The 26,554-nt window shown below is 37.7% G+C and overlaps 1 long non-coding RNA gene across 1 annotated transcript; it reads left to right on the top strand.

Annotated features, from left to right (window-relative positions):
* The first annotated feature begins 8,783 nt into the window (after positions 1 to 8,783).
* Positions 8,784 to 10,460, top strand: LOC131182341 (uncharacterized). Its single transcript, XR_009150683.1, has 2 exons — positions 8,784 to 9,454; positions 10,052 to 10,460. It is a non-coding gene; the product is annotated as an uncharacterized LOC131182341 (long non-coding RNA).
* The last annotated feature ends 16,094 nt before the right edge of the window (positions 10,461 to 26,554 follow it).

Below are 26,554 nucleotides of genomic sequence, written 5' to 3' on the forward strand. Positions count from 1 at the left end.
CCTTGAAGCTTCTTAGCCATTGCTCTAGTTATTGGCCCTTGATGTGCAATGGGTGCAACCGGTTCCTCATCAATGCAACTCATCAAGCATATCATCAAGGCGAGGGATTGGGTGTCTATACTTTACAGTGATTTTATTGATGGCTCTGCAATCCACACACATGCGATAACTCCCATCCTTCTTTGGCACTAGCAACACAGGTACAGCACATGGGCTCATGCTCTCCCTAACATAGCCCTTCTCCATAAGCTCCTCCACTTGCCTTTGTAACTCCTTTGTTTCTTTAGGATTTGTTCTATATGCTGGTCTATTCGGTATTTGTGCTCCAGGTACCAAGTCGATCTGGTGCTCAATCCCTCTGATAGGTGGCAATCCTGGTGGCAACTCATTGGGGAAGACATCTTCATATTCCTGTATAAGAGACAAAGCATCACTAGGCAAATGTGAATCAAGGTCAGTAACACATAAATTAACCTCCTTGTACATAAGTATACAAAGAGGTCTTCCTGAATGTAAAGCCTCTCTAACTTCTCTTTCCTTCACATACAAACTCATTCTCTTCTCTCCACTCTCCTTTTGCCCCGAGCTTTCCTTTTTCTCATTTGCTCTCATTTTCTTTTCTTTTATTTCTCTTTTTCTCTCTTTTTCTTCTCTCTTCTCTTTCTTTTCACTCTCATCCAGCTCAGCCTCTCTAAGTTTTTCTCTCCAAGTTTCTTTCTTTTCTTCAATGGATCTAAGAATCCTTATTTGATCTTCATGCACTTGAGCTGGTGTCATAGGAAGCAATGAGTATGTTCGACCTTCCTTAGTGACCGTGTACCTGTTCTTCCTACCATCATGCACAACACTTCTATCATACTGACATGGACGGCCCAACAAAAGATGCGTAGCAACCATAGGTACAACATCACAAAGTACCTCATCATTATACTTGCCAATGGTGAATGGCACCACCACCTGTTTTGTAACCCTCAACTTCCCACAATCATTCAACCATTGCAAGCCATATGGTTTTGGATGTGTAGTAGTAAACAAACCCAACTTGTCCACCAAGAGTGAACTAGCCACATTACAACAGCTCCCACCATCTACAATCACACTACACAACTTGTCATTCACCAAGCACCTAGTATGGAAGATGTAATCCCTTTGCACTTCATCACCACACTCCATACTCACTTGTGCACTTAGTGTGCGCATGGTGACAAGGATATTGCCATCCATAGCTGGCTGATCTCCCTCATCGTAGCAATCATCCTCATGCTCATCAACATTATCAGATTCTTCCTCCCTTTCCTCTTCACTTTCTAACTCTCCATTTTCCCTAACAACCATCACTCTTTTATTTGGACATTGTGAGGCATAATGTCCATTTCCCTAACACTTAAAACAGTTGTTCTTCTCCTCTACTTTCTCCTTTCCTTTCCATTCTTCTTTCTTGAATTTGGGAACTTCTTTCTCCACCCTTGAAGGAGCAGACCAATTTGACTTCCAATTACTCCTAGGGGCCGAATGGTTGGCTGGTGCATATCTAGCCACATTTTTCCTTTTTAGTTGCTTCTCCACTTTAAGTGCCATTTGTAGCATATCCTCCACCTCCACACAAGGTTGCAGACTCCATCTGCCCTATCCACCAAAAACGGAATTGCAATTCCCTCCATTTGCTCTTTTGGAACTTGATAAAATTCATAATACTTGATACACTTCCTAATCCATGCCCTAGGTTCCTTCCCATCTAAGGTAACTAACTTGATTGGAGAACTCTGTGCAAACCTGCAGACTCCATAACGGATCTGGATCCAGAACTCTCCTGTTCCTTAGTGTTGGCAGAAGTCCTCTACTCTCTGTTCCTACAATTTCCCTTTCCCCATTATTGATTCCTTTATCTTTGTGTTCCCCATAATATTGGTTATTAGGGCTCACTGGAATTGCATTCTTGGTCTCCACAGCATTTAGCTTCATCTCCTCTTGCATACTTTTGATTTCTCACCTGATTGCATCAATGCTTTTCCTGGAATCCTCTTACAAAATCCTCAGCTGCTTCACTAATTCTGCCAATCTTTCAGCCTCTTGGCATACTACCATTGACCTAGCCATATGCAACCCCAATGAAGCAAAATGCAGGCAAAGCCCACTCAATCCTAGCTCTGATACCAAATGTTTGAGTTTAGAGTCCCCAGCAGCTCTGCTATGGGAAATTAGAAGGAGAAAGAAGGGAAATAGAAAGAAATAAAAAGAAACAGAATTGAAATGAGAGATATTAGAGCAGAAAGAGAGAAAGGAATTATTAGAATTCTTGATATTTCTGGAATGCCTCACTTCAAGTTCTGTTAGCTCTATTTATACAGCTTATCAACTAATTCCAGCTGAGATAAGTGGTCCTGCCAAAACTAATCTCTACTAAAACTTTCTGTTACAATTTTCTGACATCTAAAACTACCTCTAACTGCTACTAGACTTCTTCCTACACCTAGTTTTCTTTTGTGTAACACATTACTAATGATCTAGTTCATGCTTTAGAAGTTCTGAAACTAATTTAAGCCACTATCAGTAGGAATTGCTCAGCAATGCTCTTTCAAGCGTAAAATAATATGGCATATTTAATGTACAATAGTTCTAAAGGTCAAGCAATGTGTGATATTGAGATTATATACACAACACACATTAGTAAATGCTAAGTGGTAAAAGTACCCGAAAAAGTAATTGTAACTCTATTACATGGGAAATATGCAAGGCAAGTGGGATTACACATTATTGGATATATTTTTCTCATTTTTATTTTTTTATACAGCTGTATTACAAATGTAGTGTATTTTATGTGTGTAGAAAGAGATTATTCTCATTGATTTCAATTAATCTGTACATGGGTATTTATATACAATTGATTCCTATAATTGTGTTATACTAATTAGGAAGAAATCCTAAATAAGAAATCCTAAATAGGAATACAGAATACAAAATATACACAGAAATAATATAATGATTGACTTTCCATAACACTCCCCCTCAAGTTGGAGCATAGATGTTAATCATGCCCAACTTGTTACAAATGTAGTCAATTCTAGCTCCATTCAGAGCTTTTGTGAAAATATCTCCTAACTGCTCTCCAGTTTTGATATGTCCTGTTGAGATGATCTGTTGTTGAATCTTTTCACGAACAAAGTGACAATCAATCTCAATATGTTTGGTCCGCTCATGAAATACCGGATTAGAAGCAATATGGAGAGCAGCTTGATTATCACACCACAATTTCGCAGGCAGGGGGGTCTTAAAACCTGTCTCATCTAGTAATTGAAATATCCACATTACCTCACATACTGATTGTGCCATGGCTCTGTATTCGGATTCAGCACTAGATCGAGAAACTACACTCTGCTTCTTGCTTTTCCAAGACACCAAATTTCCTCCAACAAAAACGCAATATCCAGTAGTTGACCTCCTATCAACCTTAGATCCAGCCCAGTCGGCATCTGAAAAACATTCAACATTCAAATGCCCATGATTACCATATAACAAACCTCTTCCTGGAGCTCCCTTCAGATAGCACAAGATTTGTCCCAAGGCTTCCCAATGAGCAACAGTTGGGGAAGACATAAACTGACTTACCACACTAACGGCATAAGCAATGTCAGGACGAGTGACAGTAAGGTAGTTCAATTTTCCTACCAATCTCCTGTATCTCTCTGGATCTTCAAACAACTCACTATCCCCTGCTAACAGTTGTAAATTTGGAGTCATTGGTGCACTACAAGGCTTAGCACCTAATTTTCCTGTCTCTGTCAATAGATCGATGACATATTTTCTTTGAGACAAGAAAATACCCTTCTTACTTCTCATAACTTCAATACCCAAAAAATACTTTAATAATCCCAAGTCTTTGGTCTGAAACTGGGTTTGGAGGAAGGTTTTAAGAGATGAAATACCTGCAGAGTCACTCCCAGTGATGATAATGTCATCCACATAGACTACCAGGAGAATTAGACCAGCCTCAGATTGCTTATAAAATACTGAGTGATCACACTTACTCTTTTGCATACCAAATTCCTGTACTGCTTCACTGAATCTCCCAAACCAGGCCCTAGGACTTTGTTTCAAGCCATAAAGAGACTTCCGAAGCCTACAAACTTTACCCAACTCCCCCTGAGCAACAAACCCAGGTGGTTGCTCCATATACACCTCCTCCTGAAGATCACCATGAAGGAAAGCATTCTTGATATCCAATTGGTGCAGGGGCCAATCATATGTAGCTGCTAAAGAGATAAACAAGCGAACAGAAGTAAGTTTAGCTACAGGAGAAAAAGTGTCAGAGTAATCAACCCCATATGTCTGAGCATATCCTTTTGCTACAAGGCGTGCTTTTAACCTAGCCACAGAACCATCAGGATTTACCTTTACTGTAAATACCCATTTGCAACCAATAGCTTTCTTACCAGTGGGCAAAGGCAACAGTTCCCATGTACCATTAGCATCTAAAGCCTCCATTTCCTCTTTCATAGCAGCACACCAGCCAGGATGAGACAGTGCCTCACCAACAGTATTAGGGATAGGAACAGAGTCTAAAGAAGTAACAAAACACCGAGAACAAGAAGACAATTGATTATAAGAAACAAAAGAAGAGATAGGGTAAGTACATGAACGTTTACCTTTACGAAGAGCAATGGGTAAATCTAGATCAGAATCATGATCAGTATGAGGTACAGGATCTCCCAACGAAGTAGCTGGTGGAGGATCTGAGTCAGTAATCTCCAATCTCCTGGAATAAACATGAACAACGGGAGGCCGAGTAGGTCTAGAGACAGAAGAAACAGGCTGTGAGAGAGGACTAGACATTGGTTGGACAGTATATATTAAGATATCATCCTCCTCCCCCTGACTCTCATACACAGATGATTGAGAAAAAAATGGAGTGGACTCAAAAAATGTGACATCTGCAGAAACAAGATAACGATTAAGAGTAGGAGAGAAACAGCGGTACCCTTTTTGAATCCGGGAGTACCCAAGGAAGACACATTTGAGAGACTTTGGATCCAATTTAGTAACCTGCGGACGAACATCACGTACAAAACAAGTACAACAAAAAATACGGGGTTCAACAGGAAACAAATATTTTGTAGGGAACAAAGCAGTATAAGGAATATCCCCATTAAGGACAGAAGACGGCATACGATTGATCAAAAAACATGCCGTAGAAACTGCATCCGCCCAAAAGTGTTTAGGAACTTTCATCTGAAAAAGAAGAGCACGAGTTACCTCAAGAAGATGCCGATTTTTTCTTTCGGCCACGCCATTTTGGGATGGGGTATCCACACAGGAAGACTGATGAAGAATGCCATTTTGTGTCATGTAAGACTGAAATTGTGCTGAAAAATATTCTTTAGCATTGTCACTTCTTAATATGCGCACAGAAATATTAAATTGAGTTTTGATTTCATTACAAAAGGCACAAAAGATAGAAAACAACTCAGAACGATTCTTCATTAAATATAACCAAGTAACACGAGAGTAATCATCAACAAAAGTAACAAAATAACGAAATCCAGTTTTAGAAGTAACAGAACAAGGACCCCAAACATCAGAATGAACTAACTCAAAAGGGGATGAAGCCCGTTTATTGACTCTAGACACAGAAGGCAAACGATGATGTTTTGCAAACTGACACGACTCACATTCTAGTACTGATAAAGACTGAAACTGAGGACACAACTTCTTCATGGTAGACAAAGAAGGATGACCCAATCTACAATGAGCTTCAAGAGGTGTTACGGTACTGGAGCAAACAAGCGACCGCGGTACATGATTTTCCAGAATGTAGAGACCACCTGACTCACGTCCTCTACCAATAATCTGCTTCGTCGTAAGATCCTGAAACAAACAATGATCAGAAAAAAAGGAAATAGAACAATTTAAGGTACGAGTAAGTTTACTAACAGAAAGTAGATTAAAAGAGAAATTTGGTAGACACAAAACAGATGACAAAGAAATTGACGAAGTCGGATTCGCAGTTCCAGAACCCATGACACAAGAAGTAGAACCATCAGCTAAAGTAACAGTAGAGGAAGTGGGATTAGACTGAAAAGCAGATAGAAGACTAGAATTACCTGTCATGTGATCTGTTGCACCAGAATCAATAACCCATTTGGATGAGGAAGACACAAGGCATGTAGTGGATTTACCTGACTCAGCGATCGCAGTGATAGGGGAACTGGTAGGCTTTAGAGATGCCTGATACTGGGAAAACTGTGCAAAATCCTCTGCAGATACCAAAACAGTTTTCTCAGAGGAAGATACTGTAGAATCCTCTGCTGCCATATTTGCCATATGTGATCGCTGATTTTTCCTCTGAAGTTGCGGACAATTATATTTTGTATGGCCAGGCTCATGACAATAATAACAAATGACTCCTCTTGAGTCCTGATTAGAACTAGCCTCTCCATTACGCTGATTATACATTTGCTGTAATTCCTCCTCTACTTCCTCTTCTATTACCACATTGTCCATTTGGATTACGGATAATAAGAGCACTCTTGGCATTTGTGAAGATTGGGTACTCTCTGTACGAAGGACCCGTGTGAATGTTTCATGCAAAGAGGAAATCTCAGAACTGGAAAGAATCTGAGATTTAGCAGTCTCATACTCTGAAGGAAGGCCTGCAAGAAAACTCATAACAGCCAGTTGCTCCCGTTGGGCCTGCTGAACTTTCACATCAGAACTAAAAGGCAACAATACATTAAGTTCCTCATATACCCGTTTAAAATCCATAAAATAAGCCGTGAGAGACTTATTCTCTTTCTCAGCACGGTAGAATGCCTTACAAACATCATAAATACGGGAGATATTCCCTTTACCAGAATACAGAAAATCTAAGTAATCCATCAATTCCTTAACAAATTCACAGTGATTAATTAAACTAATTACCTCACTGTGAATCGAGTTCCGAAGCTGCAAAAACAACCGAGCATCCTCCCTTAGCCAAGTTTGTTGTGTATCATCAGTAGGTGGATCTTTAGTAAGGTGATCATCCTTATCAATGCTACGCAAATAGACCCTAACAGTCTTACTCCACTCCAGGTAATTCGAACCATTAAGTTTGTGTTCCGTGATCTTAGTCATCATCGGAATCACATCAGAAATAACATTCTTATTGTCTGCCATTTGTTGAGACAAAGAAAACTAACCGAAACGCTAATCCAAAGTGCTGACAGCAACAAAATAATCCAAAATCACAAATCAAGTAAATACCGAAATAGGATCTGAGAGCCAAACCTCAGAAGTCCTTTAATGGTGTACTGGATCAGGCAACAGCACACAGTGGTGGAATGAGGGGATTGAGGCGACGCTGGCAATGTTGATCGGAGTCGAAACGGCCGGTCGGCGGCCAAGGTCTCTCCTGAGCTGGGTGGTGAGAACAAATAGTCACCCTAGATGGCCTGCTCTGATACCATGTAGAAAGAGATGATTCTCATTGATTTCAATTAATCTGTACATGGGTATTTATATACAATTGATTCCTATAATTGTGTTATACTAATTAGGAAGAAATCCTAAATAAGAAATCCTAAATAGGAATACAGAATACAAAATATACACAGAAATAATATAATGATTGACTTTCCATAACAATGTGGAATGTAATTCTTCTCAAATACTTAATGAGACATCTACCATTTACTAGAGTTGATCATTGACTCACTGTTTTCAGAATGGCGACATGCCATCAGCTCCAAAGAACTTCGTCGATTTTTTTTTCTTTTGGCATTGGGCTTTCTCTTCTTTGTATTTTTTAATATTTAAGGTTTTTAACTATTTTTTAATCGTATTTATGCTAACTATTATTATTGTTACATATAATAAAACTCAACTGTCCCATCTACTAAATATTGTTGGATATTCAGGTATTTTAGTGTCCAGAAGGGAGAAAAATTACTTCCATTATGTCCCCGATTAATAGTTCTTTAAAAATAGTCTAAGGATAATATTAGTGCACAATCAAGACAATATTGCTTAAACATTTTTTATAATGCCTGCTTATATTAATTTTTATAACTCAATTTATATATTATTACAATTTATACATTTATAAATTTATCTGATTGTACACCTATGAATTCAGTTTATAATTAATTAAGATTCTAAGATTTTATCACTTATATTTGTTAATTTTAAGCTAAAACATTTTGAAATAATTCATGTGCAAGAATGATTGTTGTGAAAAACTAAATTTAATTTCAATATTTTAATTAATTGTTATTTTACTGTTAATAGAAGCTGTTTTGACAGTTAGTTATATAAGTATATTTGTTTTGATTTATAATATGAAAACATATTAGATTACATGTACAAAATTTGTAATTAAAATTAAATCATAAAATTAATACAAGATGTTACATTTTACAAAAGTTATAATGTATATAACAGTACTTCTATAACTAGCAAGGAGTGTTATATATATGAGTTTGCAATCCTTCCCTTACAAGTTGGCTTTTAAGATAGAGTTAGATAAATTTATATCATTTGGTATCGAGCCTCACCTTGTCGGTTCTCTGACGAGGACATACAGTCTTAAGAAGTTAGAAATAATGCATCCCACATCGGTTAGCCAGCAAGGTATTGGTGTTATGCATATGGGTTTGCAATCCTCCCCTTACAAGCTAGCTTTTAAGGTGGAGCTAGGCAAGTTCATATCAATAACTTTTAAAAATATTTGAAATTTTTAAACTGCAGTTGCTTTTAGACATTGCATGACAAGAATTGGTTTTGTGATCTTTAACTTTTATTAGAAATGCTTCAAATTCATGTTACAATAGGTCAATCCATAGCAATGCTAGGGTTGGTGCATGTCTAAAATACTGAAACTGCTTCTGTTTTGATATGTGCTTAATGATGTTTAGATATATTGGTTAAATAGATTTTATACTAAGACTAGTTTGCTGTGGACAATGGCGTTTCTAAGTACAGTTATTAATTAAGAGACAGGAACAATTCATAATGTGCATTTTAAGTAATCACTTGGAGAAGTCCTCATAGGCTCCTTTATTCCTTTCTTGCCTACAATGAAGTCCCATCTTTCTTTTGAAAACTGTTAATTTATTGAAATGGACCTATGCACACAAATGGCTACCTTCCGAATTCCATCATATCATAAATCAAATACAACAACTCTTTCTTTTTGATAAATCAATCCTTGGATTTCAATGCTTCTAAGCAGTTATGATATAGGTTGTTCCTTCCTGAAATATGTTTTTGCTCGAGTTGTGTTTCTCTGACTTTGTAGTGAGGCTGTCTTGATGACCAATGACTTGATATTTTTGACTTATAATTTGTTGGCTTATACTTTGTAGCTCCAAGATACCAAAATAACAACTGGAGAAACAGAGGTGAAATTCCAGGTTTCTAGAGATACACTGGCTTCCATGTTGAGATCAATGGCATATATCCGTGAGCAATTATGACACCAGTAAGCATACTTTCCCCAAAACACCATGTGTATTATTCAATGTCATGATTGAAGTCTTTTGAGGAGTTACTGTGCAATGCTTTATACATATGAATAAACTGGAGTAGTTAGTATTAAATTAACTGTTTGAGAGTCTTGTTAGTTGATGTTAAGAGGGTTATTGTGATTCTAAGGGACAACAGGTGGCTTTAGCTTTATTGTGTCTACTGAAAGATAGTACTAGTTCCACCATGCTAAATTGAGAAGTATGCATGAAGGTTTCACAGAAAAAGTTGTGTTTGTTATGAGGTGAGGTTATTTTTCAAGTTTGTTGGAGAAAAATAAATTGTTAGAAACATATGTTCTAGTTTTACATTTACTCAATTGTGTAATGAATGAAACTAGTAAGATTGTTGCTGAGGTTTGAGCTTGGTACAGCTTCATGGAATGGTAGATATTTTCCTTAAAAAAAAAAAAATGATTGAGCATGCTTACGCACCTTAATCAGATTGATCCACTCCTTCAGTTCATGCATTTGAGTGTATATTTAGTTTCACATGTTGCATGGTATTGGTAAAGTAATACTTAGCTAACAAGCGTGTTCTGCAATATTTCTAGGTTTTGCTGAGCACTTCATTCTAATGATGAATCATGTAAGCAAAGGGTATAGTGAGTGAGAATTTCTTTTGGCAAGGTGAGCTTAAATCGGCTTCACAAAGCTGGCAGCATTAGAGGCACCAAGGGCGTAATCCCTTTCAGTTGATACACCATTGTGTATTATACAAATGTTACGTTGACATAGTTTGGATGTAGATGTAGTTAGGTATGGGATTTCTATTTTATTGAGCGAACTTGGTTTAGCTGAGTCTATTCTTATCTCTAACTTCTAGATAGTGCAAGATTCGCTTTACCTATGTGCTGGAAAATCTATTTGTACATGTAAGTTTCCAACACATATTTACTGATTGAGCATTGCATATATGTTGTATTTAAACTTGGAACATAGTGCCTCTTTCTATGTTTTGAACTTTGGTGATTCGTTAAGTTCTTTTTCTAATTTTGTATCGCACAATCGTGCCTGCGAAAACAGAAACCTTTGAGACGTTTCTTTACCATATTTTATTTTATTGTATTTTTTTTTAAATTCTGCATAAGACCTCTAAACGTGTTTCGATTATCAGAGTAGTGTTGTTTCTTTCCCATATTTTTATTTTTATTTATTTTTTTATTTTGCCTAAGACATCTAAATGTGTTTGAAACTTCGATCCTCGTTGTGTCCTCTTGGTTTACCCATCTTCATAAAGTCTATAATTGATTTAAAGAACCTATCAAGATTCGAGAAATTGCAGATAATATAATTGATAAGTGAAAATTATTATTTAGTTTTATTTTAATGAAATTAATTATTTAATTTTTTTTTTATTTTAAATAATATATTATTGAATCTACTTTTGTTCTTTTCACTCTTTAATTTTTTTTATCTCAGTTTAAATTAAGTTTTTTGATAGTTAATGCATTCGAAAAAGAGAAAAATGACTGTTACTAGAACTAAATAACTCAAGGCTTTATTTTTAAATTATAGGAATTAAATGAAATTCAAATTAAAGTCTAAAATGACAAGTGGAATTAAAGAGAAAGGAATAAAAATATATAAATTAACTAATATAGTTTTCAAAATTAGAGGATTAAATAATTAATTTATTAAAATAGAGAGATTAAATAATAATTTTTTTAATAAATAAATATGTTACTAGTTTAGAAGGAATTATTCTTTTTTTAAAGTAAATATGCTACAAGGCTTGCTATGACCTATACTTCTATTTAATAAATAGTTTTTCCTTTTTTTTTTAATTAAAGATAAGCAAGCAACGACCACGACTAAGTAGTCGAAAGTATTGAAGCAAAAAAGCACTTGCTCCAAGGGGTTGCATAGGAATGACAAGTTTCTAAGAGCATGACAGATGATGGAATGAGCTGCCCTATTGTACTTCCTTTTAACAAAATTGAAGGATATAGGCTTGAAGGCTGTAGATAACACTATTATATTTGAAATAATGCCTTAGTCACTGGCAGATCACTTCCTTGGAGTGTTTTGATGATAACTTGTGAGTCTACTTTGATCACAGCCTTTCAAAAGCCTTTGGCTTTGACAAGCTACTAGTACAACTTCTTTGCAGATGAGACCTTCTAGAACGAGGGGATTTGACATAGCCTTAGGATTTGCAACTCCAATTGTAAGGGTAACTATGATGATCCCTAATAAAACTAGAAACTGGGGGAATCCATAAGGATGCCTCCCTTTGATCTTGTCGGGGCTTAACATTCAATGGAAAGCCTTACATATGCAATTGAGCTTCTATAAAATCCTCATGATGATTGATAGCCATAGCAATAGCTTGATGAGTCAGCAAAACTTCCTGATTAAAGACAAACGAGTTCTTGCTTTTCCACAGATGTTAAAGGACAAACACCATCAGGAAGATAAAAGACGAGCCTTCTCTGTGGGTAGACAAATGGATGTTGCCTCCAACCATATATCCATAATAGAAAACACTTGAAGCATATGAGATCTCAATTGAAAGGGCAATTGAAACCAAAATTCCTTGGCTTTTGGACAATAGAAAAAGGTGTGTTTGTGAGTTTCTGGCTTGCCACAAAGGTCATCATAATCCTCGGCACATGCGAAAGACTTTTGTTAATATTATCTTTTGATGGGAGCTTCTCCTTAAGCATAGTGCACATTTCTAGGATACCTAATGCATTTTTTCTTCCTTTGACTGTCCCCACTAGAAGTTAGCATTCATATTATTGATTTCCTAGCAAAAGATTTAGGCAATTTGAAGCAGGCCTTAACACACACATGAATGGCAGTGGTTACTACTTTAATTAACACATCCTTTCCACCTTTGGATAGGAACTATTCTTTCCAACCTGCAATTTTATGTTGGATCCAATCCTTAATTTAATTAAAAGATTGCTCTTTTGATCTAGGAATAACCTTAGGAAGGCATGGGAATTTATCTTGCCCATCGATGTTGGAAATCTAAAGAGATGATGAGATCTTAAGTCAAACCTTCCTTGGAGTATTTCTATTGAAGGTGTAACACCCTGATTTTTATATATTATTATTGGGCTTCGTGTAGGTATCTTCAATTCGCGGAAATTCGACAGTTGTCCGGATCTGTGAATTTCCAGCCAGACAGACCCGTTACCGAAAGTCTCCGAATTGCACCGAGGTTTTGGCTAGCCCCCCATTGTTAGACGTCCCGAGCGCGTCCCTGAAGTCGGAATCGCAAAGGTAAACCCAACCTTGCTTTTTCGTAATTTTCTAGTGCTTAAATAGGATTAAAAATCTATAAAATATTCGTGGTAGCTTAGAAAATTATGATTCTTTTTGCAATAGCTTAATAATATTGCTAAGGACCGCGGGGCAAAGTTTTAGAATTTTTAGAGCTTATTTGGGCAGTTTTTGCAAAAATGGTCAATTTTAGGGACTAAATTGAAATTTTACATGTTGTGATGGATGATTGAATTGATGGGCCCAGGAGGGGCTGTGTGATGGGATTGAGTTGTGGACATATGGATTGTGAATATAGAAGTGTGTTTTGAGCCCTTTTACAGGTTGGGTAGGTCCTAGGTATAGGGGAGACTCTGCCGGATTTTCGGCATGACTTAGGACGTATTGGGTCTTTTCTTAATTTGTATTGAGTCATTTGTATTAAATGATTGTAATAAAATTGTCAGGTGAGCCGGGACAGCCTTCTTCCTCCGCCCAGCCGCCTCAGTGACCACCGTCAAGTCTGTGAGTAAAATATTAATTTTAATTGTAATTTCGATATTATTATATGTTCAGCATGCCCATGCATCACTTATATGCATATATTTATGTAGTTAAACTCTAGGCACGATTTATGATGCAGTCCAATGGTGTCAATGGATTAAATCCATACACAATCTAAAATGGTGAAAATCCGGTAGAAGAATGCACTACTCTGTTATAAGCAAACTCAACAAAAGGAATGCAATCTTCCCAAGATTTCAAGTTTTGTTTAACCATCACACGTAATAAAGTAGTTAAGTTTCTATTCACTACTTCTGTTTGTCCATCGATGCAGGGATGACAAGTAGTTGAGAACAACAGTTTAGTACCTAACTTACCCCACAACACCCTCCAAAAGTGACTTAGGAACTTAACATCTCTATCACTCACTATAGTCCTAGGTATACCATGTAACTGACTATCTCCTTAAAGAACAAATTGGCTATGTATGTGGCATCATCTGTTTTGTGACACGGTATGAAGTGTGCCATCTTAGAAAATCTATCAACAACCACAAATATAGAATCATGACCTCTCCTAGACCTAGGCAAACCCAAAATAAAATCCATAGAAATATCAGTCCAAGGTTCCTTAGGAACAGGCAAGGGTGTGTAAAGACCATTTGGCATTACTCTAGACTTTGCTTTCCTACATTCAACACACCTAGAACACATTCGATCAACATCTTTCCTCATATGTGGCCAAAAGAAGTGTTCTTGCAATATGTTTAAAGTCTTAGCAACACCAAAATGTCCCATCAAACCACCACTATGTGACTCCAAAACAAGCAAGTCCCGCATAGAGCATTTAGGCACACACAATTTATTCTCCTTAAACAAGTATCCATCATGCCTATAAAATTTCTGAAATGCACTTTTCTCACAAGCAGCATATACATTACAAAAATCAGCATCATCAACATACAATTCTTTCATGAACTCAAAACCAAGCAATTTAGCATCAAGTGTAGACAAAAGTGCATGTCTCCTAGAAAGTGCATCAGCTACAACATTCTCTTTTCCTTGCTTGTATTTAATCACATATGGAAATGACTCTAAAAATTCAATCCATTTAGCATGCCTTCTACTCAACTTATTTTGACTCTTAATATGCTTCAATGATTCATGATCTGAATGTATGACAAACTCTTTAGGCCACAAATAATGTTGCCAAGTTTCCAAGCCCTAACTAATGCATACATCTCCTTATCATAAGTAGAGTAATTCAAGGCAGCTCCATGCAATTTTTCACTAAAATATGCTATTGGTCGTTTCTCTTGCATGAGAACCGCACCAATTCCTACACCACTTACGTCACATTCAATTTCAAAAGTCTTATCAAAATTTGGCAAACTCAACAAGGGTGCAGAACACAATCTATCTTTAAGTTCAGAAAATGCATGTTCATGTTTCTTTTTCCACTCAAATGCAACATTCTTTTTCTCCAATTCATTCAAAGGAGCAGCAATTGTACTAAAATTAGGCACAAATCGCCTATAGAAACTAGCCAATCCATGGAAACTCCTAACCTCAGACACATTCTTAGGAATTGGCCAATCTCTAATGGCTTTGATTTTCTCTTCATCAACCTGTACACCTTTACTACTTACAACAAAACCAAGAAAAACAACCTTATCCAAGCAAAATGAACACTTTTTCGCATTCGCATACAATTTCTCATTTCTCAACACATCAAAAACAAGTCTCAAGTGATGCAAATGCTCGTCTATGTTACTGCTGTAAATCAAAATGTCATCAAAATACACAACAACAAATTTTCCAATGAAATTCCTCAACACATGATTCATCAAACACATAAAAGTGCTAGGAGCATTTGTGACCCCAAATGGCATCACCATCCATTCATACAACCCATATTTAGTTTTGAAAGCAGTTTTCCACTCATCACCAATTTTCATTCTTATTTGGTGGTAACCACTTTTCAAATCTATCTTAGAAAACACACTTGCACCATGCAACTCATCAAGCATATCATCAAGGCGAGGGTTGGGTGTCTATACTTGACAGTGATTTTATTGATGGCTCTGCAATCCACACACATGCGATAACTCCCATCCTTCTTTGGCACTAGCAACACAGGTACAGCACATGGGCTCATGCTCTCCCTAACATAGCCCTTCTCCATAAGCTCCTCCACTTGCCTTTGTAACTCCTTTGTTTCTTTAGGATTTGTTATGTATGCTGGTCTATTCGGTATTTGTGCTCCAGGTACCAAGTCGATCTGGTGCTCAATCCCTCTGATAGGTGGCAATCCTGCTGGCAACTCATTGGGGAAGACATCTTCATATTCCTGTATAAGAGACAAAGCATCACTAGGCAAATGTGAATCAAGGTCAGTAACACATAAATTAACCTCCTTGTACATAAGTATACAAAGAGGTCTTCCTAAATGTAAAGCCTCTCTAACTTCTCTTTCCTTCACATACAAACTCATTCTCTTCTCTCCACTCTCCTTTTGCCCCGAGCTTTCCTTTTTCTCATTTGCTCTCATTTTCTTTTCTTTTATTTCTCTTTTTCTCTCTTTTTCTTCTCTCTTCTCTTTCTTTTCACTCTCATCCAGCTCAGCATCTCTAAGTTTTTCTCTCCAAGTTTCTTTCTTTTCTTCAATGGATCTAAGAATCCTTATTTGATCTTCATGCACTTGAGCTGGTGTCATAGGAAGCAATGAGTATGTTCGACCTTCCTTAGTGACCGTGTACCTGTTCTTCCTACCATCATGCACAACACTTCTATCATACTGCCATGGACGGCCCAACAAAAGATGCGTAGCAACCATAGGTACAACATCACAAAGTACCTCATCATTATACTTGCCAATGGTGAATGGCACCACCACCTGTTTTGTAACCCTCAACTTCCCACAATCATTTAACCATTGCAAGCCATATGGTTTTGGATGTGTAGTAGTAGGCAAACCCAACTTGTCCACCAAGAGTGAACTAGCCACATTACAACAGCTCCCACCATCTACAATCATACTACACAACTTGTCATTCACCAAGCACCTAGTATGGAAGATGTTCTCCCTTTGCATTTCATCACCAAACTCCATACTCACTTGTGCACTAAGTGTGCGCATGGTGACAAGGATATTGCCATCCATAGGTGGCTGATCTCCCTCATCGTGGCAATCATCCTCATGCTCATCAACATTATTAGATTCTTCCTCCCTTTCCTCTTCACTTTCTAACTCTCCATTTTCCCTAACAACCATCACTCTTTTATTTGGACATTGTGAGGCATAATGTCCATTTCCCAAACACTTAAAACACTTCAATTCTCTAGTCCTAGTAGGAACTCCCTTGTTCTTCTCCTCTACTTTCTCCTTTCCTTTCCATTCTTTTTTCTTGAATTTGGGAACTTCTTTCTCCACCCTTAAAGGAGCAGACCAATTTGACTTCCAATTACTCCTAGGAGCCGAATGGTTGGCTGGTGCATATCTAGCCACACTTTTCCTTTTTAGTTGCTTCTCCACTTTAAGTGCCATTTGTAGCATATCCTCCACCTCCACACAAGGTTGCAGCTCCACAATATTAGCAATTTCAGGATTTAACCCATTTAAAAAGCGAACCATTGTAGCTTCCCGATCCTCCTCAACATCAGCTCTAATCAACGCTATCTCCATGGCCTTGTAGTATTCTTCGACACTTTTAGTACCTTGAGTGAGTTTTTGTAACCTTTGAAGCAGCTCTCTGTGGTAGTAAGGTGGCACAAACCTGTTTCTCAAGATTCCCTTCATTTCGTCCCATGTCTCCACGGTTCGTTGCCCATTTCTCCTCCTCCTACTCAACAACTGATCCCACCATACAATTGCATACTCTTTGAATTCTACAGTTGCTAACTTCGCTTTCTTTTCTTCAGAATAATGGTGGCACTCAAAAATCAACTCCACCTGTCTCTCCCACTCCAAATAAACTTCTGGATTATCCTTCCCATGAAAAGGTGGAATTTGCATTTTTATACTAGCTAAATTCCCATCAACTCTCTCCTCATTCCCATCTCTATCCCAATGATCACCGAACCTAAAATTTCTGCCACCCCTTCTTCCCCTAGGCCCTCTACCCCTAGGTGGTCTATACCCTCTTCCACCATAATGGTAGTTGCCATAGTCATAAGCTTCATCATACTCATCATCATTCCATTCAGCTTCTTCATACCCTTCATTCCTATGTTCTGCCCGAAATCTACCTTCATTTCTATTCTGATTTCCCACATTTGCTTCCCCATCATTCCTCCTATTTCTATCTTCTCTGTCCCTTCTCATCTCTTCCATAAACCTGGTCATCTCATTTCTCATTCCCCTCAATACATCCAATTCATCTCTGAAGTCATTCATTTGCAAATTCATCCTTTCAAAGCTTTGTGCTACGGATTCTTTAAAAATTCGATCATCAGGAAACTCCCTTTTTTCTTCATTACCTCCACTACTACCACTTGTCTCTTGGAATTGAGACATGATTTGGCTGCAAGAAAATGAAGTTAGTAGAAATGGCTCACCCTCTCAAGTGTTTAGCTCAAGTGTTTTCGCACAAATTTCAGGCTCTTACCCTCTTTTGGCACTCACACACTCTTGCCTTTTACCACTCAACAGTTTGCTTCCCTTGTTCCTTTGGGAACTAAAATTCACAAACAAGCACAAATACTTGCTAATTTTATAAAAAAAACAATCAACAAATGAAACTGGAAGAAACGAAATAGCAATAACCAGAAAGTGTGACACTAGAGCCAAAGAAATGGAAGACACCAAAAGTAGAAGCAAATGTGAACTAAATGGTATGATTTTTGAAAACTGTATGAGAGACAACCCAATAGAATGATATCAAGCTCAAACTTCCAATTTCATAGCCAACTTTGCACAAATACCAGCAGTTCACACAATTAACCAAAAATATGCAACAATTTTGGTTCACCACACAAACGAATATATTTTGATCTGAAATTTGGTAGACATAGGCATCCCAATACTGAATAACTATTGGTAAAATTTCAGGAGTTTCTGGATGAGTTTACTAGGTGAACGAAATTTGACTAGGTCTGCCACAAAATTTTGGTTCGGTAGGCAAACAATGTCACAAAACCCTGAAAATTGACACAAAAGCTACTGAGATGGAGTATAATCAGCCTGCAAAATTTCGGAGCTTTCTGGGTTGGTTTGGTGTGTTAACTCAATTTGATCAGGTTTGCCGCAAATTTTGGTTCGATAGGCAAACAGTGGAATTTTCACATCAAATATGGCATGTGATTTGTCTAGTAATACCCAAAGTTGTTGGTAGATTATCAGGCTCAAATTCAATGTTTAACTTCACAATTCACAATTTCATCACTTATGTTAGCTTGTCAATTTTTTTCAGCACAACACAACTCAGCTTACAATCCAATCTCCTTTTTTTTTTTTTACTGATGCAAAGGATAAAAATTGCAGAATCAAATACTGATACCACTCAAGTATTTTGGCAATCCAAATCAAGCTCTACCCACTAGCACACAGGCACATCCCAAGCATTAATTACCCAATTTAACATACTCAGACTTGATATCATATAATCTCAAGAGGCAAATAGCTAGTGTCAAAGATAGGTTTCAGCTTGATTAACTATAATCCTACAGACAAACTCAAAGAAAACAAGATGAACAAGAGATTTAATCTAAGATTAAGCAAAATCCTACACTAAAATTAAGACTACCAAGTTTCAGCCAGCAAGAGTTCAAACAAAAAAAAAAGAAGAAAAATCAGTACCCTAAAATGCAGATTTGATTTGGCTACAAAGAACAAGGTACTAGATGATGAAACTAATAGATATCTAAAGGTCCTACAATGGCTGACTATTATAGTTAACCAAACAGAAAAGAAAAAGAAGTTTTAATGGATAAATACCTTGTTAGATGCCAAGGCTCTGATACCAAAATGATGAGCACTCCTAGGATGCCAAGAAACACAACATCTAAATATTGGAACCAAGATCTTTAATCATCCAAACAAGGCAGAATTTCAGATTGAAAACCCAAGTGTCAATACACAAATAGTAACAAGCTAAAGCATATTGATCATCAAAATAAGACTAGCAAGGGGTTCATGCTGCTAGAATCCAAGTTCTTTCAAGAAACATGGAAGAAACATAGTGATGAAGAAGCACCAGTGCCTATGCCATTAATTAGAGGACCCATCACCAGAGCCAGAGCTAGAGAGTTGCAAGCATTGGTGTTGGAGCATTGTGAGCACAAGGGGGATCAAAATTGCCATGTTGGACTTTCTTGCATATTGTTGGAATCTAGGTGGATCATTCTCACACAAGTTGGCATGGGAGACTTGACAAGTGGCGCCACATCAGAGTGACTTCGCCACATCAGCATGACTTGGCACAAGACCATTTGGCCAAGTGGATTGGAGGAGCTTCTTATGCTTATTTGGATTTGCCATGTGCTGATACCTTTTGTTGGTCCCCACTACATTAAAAAAAGGCTGCTACCACCTAAAGTGTTGCTGCCAACTTATGGTCCCCACTACATAAAGGGCTGCCATAAAGCAAGTGGTCCCAAATGGTCCCCCCCCTATGGAAACGCCCCATCTGATTGAGGAGCCTTTTATTTTTGTCTTTTTAGCCATGTTGGCACACTTTTAGGGTTTTGGCACACTTTTAGGGTTTTAGAGATGCTATATATAACCCAAGATATTCAGATTGTATGGGCAGCCTTCATTTTTCTAGTTTAAGTGTGAGTATTAGGGAGAGAACTCCATTGCTGGAGCTTGAGTTTCTTCTATGTTTCTTCCATGTTTCTTGAAAGAACTTGGATTCTAGCAGCATGAACCCCTTGCTAGTCTTATTTTGATGATCAATATGCTTTAGCTTGTTACTATTTGTGTATTGACACTTGGGTTTTCAATCTGAAATTCTGCCTTGTTTGGATGATTAAAGATCTTGGTTCCAATATTTAGATGTTGTGTTTCTTGGCATCCTAGGAGTGCTCATCATTTTGGTATCAGAGCCTTGGCATCTAACAAGGTATTTATCCATTAAAACTTCTTTTTCTTTTCTGTTTGGTTAACTATAATAGTCAGCCATTGTAGGACCTTTAGATATCTATTAGTTTCATCATCTAGTACCTTGTTCTTTGTAGCCAAATCAAATCTGCATTTTAGGGTACTGATTTTTCTTCTTTTTTTTTTTTTGTTTGAACTCTTGCTGGCTGAAACTTGGTAGTCTTAATTTTAGTGTAGGATATTGCTTAATCTTAGATTAAATCTCTTGTTCATCTTGTTTTCTTTGAGTTTGTCTGTAGGATTAGAGTTAATCAAGCTGAAACCTATCTTTGACACTAGCTATTTGCCTCTTGAGTTATATGATATCAAGTCTGAGTATGTTAAATTGGGTAATTAATGCTTGGGATGTGCCTGTGTGCTAGTGGGTAGAGCTTGATTTGGATTGCCAAAATACTTGAGTGGTATCAGTATTTGATTCTGCAATTTTTTTCCTTTGCATCAGTATAAAAAAAAAAAGAAAAAAAGAAAAGAAAAGGAGATTGGATTGTAAGCTGAGTTGTGTTGTGCTGAAAAAAAAAAAAAAAATTGACAAGCTGACATAAGTGATGAAATTGTGAATTGTGGAGTTAAACATTGAATTTGAGCCTGATAATCTACCAACAACTTTGGGTATTACTAGACACATCACATGCCATATTTAATGTGAAACTTCCACTGTTTGCCTATCGAACCACAATTTGAGTCACACCTGATCAAATTGAGTTAACACACCAAACCAACCCAGAAAGCTCCGAAATTTTGCAGGCTGATTATACTCCATCTCAGTAGCTTTTGTGTCAATTTTCAGGGTTTTGTGACATTGTTTGCCTACCGAACCAAAATTTGCGGCAAACCTGATCAAATTGAGTTAACACACCAAACCAACCCAGAAAGCTCCGAAATTTTGCAGGCTGATTATACTCCATCTCAGTAGCTTTTGTGTCAATTTTCAGGGTTTTGTGACATTGTTTGCCTACCGAACCAAAATTTTGCGGCAGACCTAGTCAAATTTCGTTCACCTAGTAAACTCATCCAGAAACTCCTGAAATTTTACCAGTAGTTAGTCAGTATTGGGATGCCTATGTCTACCAAATTTCAGATCAAAATATATTCGTTTGTGTGGTGAACCAAAATTGTGTGAACTGCTGGCATTTGTGCAAAGTTGGCTATGAAATTGGAAGTTTGAGTTTGATATCATTCTGTTGGGTTGTCTCTCATACAGTTTTCAAAAATCATACCATTTCGTTAACATTTGCTTCTACTTTGGCGTCTTCCATATCTTTGGCTCTAGTGTCACACTCTCTGGTTATTGCAATTTCGTTTCTTCCAGTTTCGTTTGTTGATTATTTTGATAAAATTAGCAAGTATTTGTGCTTGTTTGTGAATTTTAGTTCCCAAAGGAACAAGGGAAGCAAACTCTTGAGTGGTAAAAGGCAAGAGTGTGTGAGTGCCAAAAGAGGGTAAGAGCCTGAAATTTGTGCGAAAACACTTGAGCTAAACACTTGAGAGGGTGAGCCATTTCTACTAACTTCGTTTTCTTGCAGCCAAATCATGTCTCAATTACAAGAGACAAGTGGTAGTAGTGGAGGTAATGAAGAAAAAAGGGAGTTTCCTGATGATCGAATTTTTAAAGAATCTGTAGCACAAAGCTTTGAAAGGATGAATGTGCAAATGAATGACTTTAGAGATGAATTGGATGTATTGAGGGGAATGAGAAATGAGATGACCAGGTTTATGGAAGAGATGAGAAGGGACAGAGAAGATAGAAATAGGAGGAATGATGGGGGAGCAAATGTGGCAAATCCGAATAGAAATGAAGGTAGATTTCGGGCAGAACATAGGAATGAAGGGTATGAAGAAGATGAATGGAATGATGATGAGTATGATGAAGCTTATGACTATGGCAACTACCATTATGGCGGAAGAGGGCATAGACCACCTAGGGGTAGAGGGCCTAGGGGAAGAAGGGGTGGCAGAAATTTTAGGTTCGGTGATCATTGGGATAGAGATGGGAATGATGAGAGAGTTGATGGGAATTTAGCTAGTATAAAAATGCAAATTCCACCTTTTCATGGGAAGGATAATCCAGATGTTTATTTGGAGTGGGAGAGACAGGTGGAGTTGATTTTTGAGTGCCACCATTATTCTGAAGAAAAGAAAGTGAAGTTAGCAGCTGTAGAATTCAAAGAGTATGCAATTGTATGGTGGGATCAGTTGTTGAGTAGGAGGAGGAGAAATGGGCAACGAACCGTGGAGACATGGGACGAAATGAAGGGAATCTTAAGAAACAGGTTTGTGCCACCTTACTACCACAGAGAGCTGCTTCAAAGGTTACAAAAACTCACTCAAGGTACTAAAAGTGTCGAAGAATATTACAAGGCCATGGAGATAGCTTTGATTAGAGCTGATGTTGAGGAGGATCGGGAAGCTACAATGGTTCGCTTTTTGAATGGGTTAAATCCTGAAATTGCTAATATTGTGGAGCTGCAACCTTGTGTGGAGGTGGAGGATATGCTACAAATGGCACTTAAAGTGGAGAAGCAACTAAAAGGAAGAATGTGGCTAGATATGCACCAGCCAACCATTCGGCCCTAGGAGTAATTGGAAGTCGAATTGGTCTGCTCCTTCAAGGGTGGAGAAAGAAGTTCCCAAATTCAAGAAAGAAGAATGGAAAGGAAAGGAGAAAGTAGAGGAGAAGAACAAGGGAGTTCCTACTAGGACTAGAGAATTGAAGTGTTTTAAGTGTTTGGGAAATGGACATTATGCCTCACAATGTCCAAATAAAAGAGTGATGGTTGTTAGGGAAAATGGAGAGTTAGAAAGTGAAGAGGAAAGGGAGGAAGAATCTGATAATGTTGATGAGCATGAGGATGATTGCTACGATGAGGGAGATCAGCCACCTATGGATGGCAATATCCTTGTCACCATGCGCACACTAAGTGCACAAGTGAGTATGGAGTGTGGTGATGAAATGCAAAGGGAGAACATCTTCCATACTAGGTGCTTGGTGAATGACAAGTTGTGTAGTGTGATTGTAGATGGTGGGAGCTGTTGTAATGTGGCTAGTTCACTCTTGGTGGACAAGTTGGGTTTGCCTACTACTACACATCCAAAACCATATGGGTTGCAATGGTTAAATGATTGTGGGAAGTTGAGGGTTACAAAACAGGTGGTTGTGCCATTCACCATTGGCAAGTATAATGATGAGGTACTTTGTGATGTTGTACCTATGGTTGCTACGCATCTTTTGTTGGGCCGTCCATGGCAGTATGATAGAAGTGTTGTGCATGATGGTAGGAAGAACAGGTACACGGTCACTAAGGAAGGTCGAACATACTCATTGCTTCCTATGACACCAGGTCAAGTGCATGAAGATCAAATGAGGATTCTTAGATCCATTGAAGAAAAGAAAGAAACTTGGAGAGAAAAACTTAGAGAGGCCGAGCTGGATGAGAGTGAAAAGAAAGAGAAGAGAGAAGAAAAAGAGAGAAAAAGAGAAATAAAAGAAAAGAAAATGAGAGCAAATGAGAAAAAGGAAAGCTCGGGGCAAAAGGAGAGTGGAGAGAAGAGAATGAGTTTGTATGTGAAGGAAAGAGAAGTTAGAGAGGCTTTACATTCAGGAAGACCTCTTTGTGTACTTATGTACAAGGAGGTTAATTTATGTGTTACTGACCTTGATTCACATTTGCCTAGTGATGCTTTGTCTCTTATACAGGAATATGAAGATGTCTTCCCCAATGAGTTGCCACCAGGATTGCCACCTATCAGAGGGATTGAGCACCAGATCGACTTGGTACCTGGAGCACAAATACCGAATAGACCAGCATATAGAACAAATCCTAAAGAAACAAAGGAGTTACAAAGGCAAGTGGAGGAGCTTATGGAGAAGGGCTATGTTAGGGAGAGCATGAGCCCATGTGCTGTACTGTGTTGCTAGTGCCAAAGAAGGATGGGAGTTATCGCATGTGTGTGGATTGCAGAGCCATCAATAAAATCACTGTAAAGTATAGACACCCAATCCTCGCCTTGATGATATGCTTGATGAGTTGCATGGTGCAAGTGTGTTTTCTAAGATAGATTTGAAAAGTGGTTACCACCAAATAAGAATGAAAATTGGTGATGAGTGGAAAACTGCTTTCAAAACTAAATATGGGTTGTATGAATGGATGGTGATGCCATTTGGGCTCACAAATGCTCCTAGCACTTTTATGCGTTTGATGAATCATGTGTTGAGGAATTTCATTGGAAAATTTGTTGTTGTGTATTTTGATGACATTTTGATTTACAGCAGTAACATAGACGAGCATTTGCATCACTTGAGACTTGTTTTTGATGTGTTGAGAAATGAGAAATTGTATGCGAATGCGAAAAAGTGTTCATTTTGCTTGGATAAGGTTGTTTTTCTTGGTTTTGTTGTAAGTAGTAAAGGTGTACAGGTTGATGAAGAGAAAATCAAAGCCATTAGAGATTGGCCAATTCCTAAGAATGTGTCTGAGGTTAGGAGTTTCCATGGATTGGCTAGTTTCTATAGGCGATTTGTGCCTAATTTTAGTACAATTGCTGCTCCTTTGAATGAATTGGTGAAAAAGAATGTTGCATTTGAGTGGAAAAAGAAACATGAACATGCATTTTCTGAACTTAAAGATAGATTGTGTTCTGCACCCTTGTTGAGTTTGCCAAATTTTGATAAGACTTTTGAAATTGAATGTGACGCAAGTGGTGTAGGAATTGGTGCGGTTCTCATGCAAGAGAAACGACCAATAGCATATTTTAGTGAGAAATTGCATGGAGCTGCCTTGAATTACTCTACTTATGATAAGGAGATGTATGCATTAGTTAGGGCCTTGGAAACTTGGCAACATTATTTGTGGCCTAAAGAGTTTGTCATACATTCGGATCATGAATCATTGAAGCATATTAAGAGTCAAAATAAGTTGAGTAGAAGGCATGCTAAATGGATTGAATTTTTAGAGTCATTTCCATATGTGATTAAATACAAGCAAGGAAAAGAGAATGTTGTAGCTGATGCACTTTCTAGGAGACATGCACTTTTGTCTACACTTGATGCTAAATTGCTTGGTTTTGAGTTCATGAAAGAATTGTATGTTGATGATGCTGATTTTTGTAATGTATATGCTGCTTGTGAGAAAAGTGCATTTCAGAAATTTTATAGGCATGATGGATACTTGTTTAAGGAGAATAAATTGTGTGTGCCTAAATGCTCTATGCGAGACTTGCTGGTTTTGGAGTCACATAGTGGTGGTTTGATGGGACATTTTGGTGTTGCTAAGACTTTAAACATATTGCAAGAACACTTCTTTTGGCCACATATGAGGAAAGATGTTGATCGAATGTGTTCTAGGTGTGTTGAATGTAAGAAAGCAAAGTCTAGAGTAATGCCAAATGGTCTTTACACACCCTTGCCTGTCCTAAGGAACCTTGGACTGATATTTCTATGGATTTTATTTTGGGTTTGCCTAGGTCTAGCAGAGGTCATGATTCTATATTTGTGGTTGTTGATAGATTTTCTAAGATGGCACACTTCATACCGTGTCACAAAACAGATGACGCCACATACATAGCCAATTTGTTCTTTAAGGAGATAGTCAGTTACATGGTATACCTAGGACTATAGTAAGTGATAGAGATGTTAAGTTCCTAAGTCACTTTTGGAGGGTGTTGTGGGGTAAGTTAGGTACTAAACTGTTGTTCTCAACTACTTGTCATCCCTGCATCGATGGACAAACAGTAGTGAATAGAAGCTTAACTACTTTATTACGTGTGATGGTTAAACAAAATTTGAAATCTTGGGAAGATTGCATTCCTTTTGTTGAGTTTGCTTATAACAGAGTAGTGCATTCTTCTACTGGATTTTCACCATTTCATATTGTGTATGGATTTAATCCATTGACACCATTAGACTTGTTGCCTTTACCTGTTGATCATATTAATAGTCTTGATGGTAAAAGAAAGCAGATTTGGTTAGAAAATTGCATGAGCAAGCTAGGTTACAAATTGAAAAGAAATATGCACAATATGCTACTCATGCTAATAAGGCCGAAAGCCTCTTGTGTTTGAACCAGGTGACTTTGTTTGGGTGCATTTAAGGAAAGAGCGGTTTCCAAACCTAAGAAAGTCGAAATTTCAACCAAGGTGTGATAGTCCATTCAAAGTGCTAGAAAGGATCAACAACAATGCATACAAGATTGATTTACCTGGTGAGTACGGTGTTAGCAATTCTTTTAACATTCTTGATCTTTCCC

The sequence above is a fragment of the Hevea brasiliensis genome, chromosome 8 (genome assembly GCF_030052815.1).
Source record: "Hevea brasiliensis isolate MT/VB/25A 57/8 chromosome 8, ASM3005281v1, whole genome shotgun sequence".
NCBI classification, from domain to species: domain Eukaryota; kingdom Viridiplantae; phylum Streptophyta; class Magnoliopsida; order Malpighiales; family Euphorbiaceae; genus Hevea; species Hevea brasiliensis.